Source organism: Peromyscus maniculatus, chromosome 1, assembly GCF_049852395.1.
Source record: "Peromyscus maniculatus bairdii isolate BWxNUB_F1_BW_parent chromosome 1, HU_Pman_BW_mat_3.1, whole genome shotgun sequence".
Lineage (NCBI taxonomy): Eukaryota > Metazoa > Chordata > Mammalia > Rodentia > Cricetidae > Peromyscus > Peromyscus maniculatus.
This window is the reverse complement of record NC_134852.1, coordinates 7,333,047-7,335,174: the sequence shown is the minus strand read 5'-3', so window position 1 is coordinate 7,335,174 and position 2,128 is coordinate 7,333,047.

Below are 2,128 nucleotides of genomic sequence, written 5' to 3'. Positions count from 1 at the left end.
GCTCCGTTGGTAAAATGCCTTATTTACCCTAATAGCTGTGCAAAGTTTTTACGGCAGTTGGATGACAAAAAGCTACCTATAAGAGCAAACAAGTCACTTTAAAATCCTTAAAAGACCACCTAATAGCTGTGCAGTTTTTGGTGAAGAGCTTTACAGCAGCTAAATATGGTAATTTCACCCTCAGTGTGAAGTGAAGTTTTTCAGGAGAGCAAACCAAAAGTACTGCTGTGATAGAAACGTTTGTCTGAATTGAGGCATTTAGGGGAACTATTATGAATTTGGGTGAAGGGACAGCCTCTAGTTAAAAACTATCTACAGCTGACAGTGCATCTCTGCCGGTCTGGAACGGCTGAGAGAACTGGCAACTTTGGGATGTGGCTTCGTCCTGAGAATGTTACAATCCCCTAGCAACAAGTATCACAACTCTATAATGACAACACTCGCTAAATCCCAGTGCTTTATAACAAAGCTAACTATAAACTGTAAACTTGAGAAATGATGTATGTACTTCCTGTCTAGTTAAGAGAATCTTTCTGATAGAGATGGTGATAATAATTAAGAGTAAGAAGTAGAAAGACGAATATAAGATATGTGAGTTTGTAAAAATTCTGTCTTGTTATATGTGTTAAGAAATCTTTAGGTGTTTGCTAAGTTAGATATATGCTAATGGTAGCCTATATAAGTTTGTAAAATAGATCAATAGAGTTCCTTTAAGCATATAAGCTTGTAAGAAGTATCTAAGGTAGTCTTAAGACATGTAGTAATAAGCTTGTAAGATGCTAGTTGTAAGTGTAAGTTTAAATAAGAAATAAGATGGAATGAATATAAGTATATAAGAATTAATAGGAAATATATTTGCTAAAGTAGTTCTATAAAGTATAAATAAGTAGATGTTAATATGTTGTATGTGAGTTTGTAAAAACGTGTAAATGTTGAATATGAGTCTAAATGCTTTGCAAGGCAAAAAAATGTTATATGTGAGTTTGTGAAAAAGTGTAAATGTTAAGTGTGAGTCTATTAATGTATATGCTGAAAACACCTGAGACACAGAAGATAGTGTCCTAGTAGACTGCAAAGTAGGCAGTCTGAATGGTTTCAAAAGCTCCAGAAACCGCTAAGAAGCTAAGAATGGCGGACGCCAGAACCAGCACAAGGCATCCGCAGCTGAGATCCGTGGAAAATCGACGCAGCACAGAAAAACCTGAGCTAACAGCAAAAACGGCGCGGTTTAAAATATTACTATAACTAAAAAGGTCTGTCTGTGAGAACAAAAGTTGCAGAGACGCTTGTTTGAACAAAAATTAACTGCAAAAAGTTTTGGTTGAAAAACGTCTCTTCATATTTGGAAGTGAAAGCCTGATACCAGAATTTATTTCTTGTTTGAACTTTTTGAACTTAAAATGAGATAAAATTACAAAAACATTTTGGTTATGGATTTCTTCAAATTTGGAAGGCTAGTACCAATATTTATCATTTGAATTTTGGTACTTTAATGAAATGAACAATAGAGATTTCATTGCAATGGGACAATTTTGAGCTTACTTATAGTAATGACCTAGGAATGGTTTTCTGGAATTGGGTTAAAAATGGAACTGTTTAAATGAAGAAATGTATTTCTACTTAGAATCAAGATACAATTTTGTGTATGCATATATGCTTTATTAACTGGTGATTTATGAATTGTTTTGTGGAACTGTTTATGTAAAAATGGAATTACTTATGGAACTGGTTTTTTGTTACAAATGGAACTGTTTAAACAGATAAGTTTGGGTTCCTCTAACTAGGTTTGAGACTTTGTTTAAAAAATTATAAAGAAAAGGAGGAGTTATGAGATTGAATTATGTTCGCAGAAACCTATTGATATTAATGCACCCTGGTTTTGTGGAGTTAAGGAAATATTTAAGTTTGTGAATACATCGAAGTTTTTCCTATGTTAACAAGAAAATTCAAATGATTGAGTTAAAGTTGTAAGACGGAGAAAATTGTTAACTATATATAGCACCATATATGCTAATTCTAATGGTTCTGTTAAGAGTTTGCTTTGAGTTGTAAGATTGAGAGAATTGTGACTATGTATAGCAATATTTATGTTAACCTGTTAATGGTAATGATGAAGCTAAGGGATTCT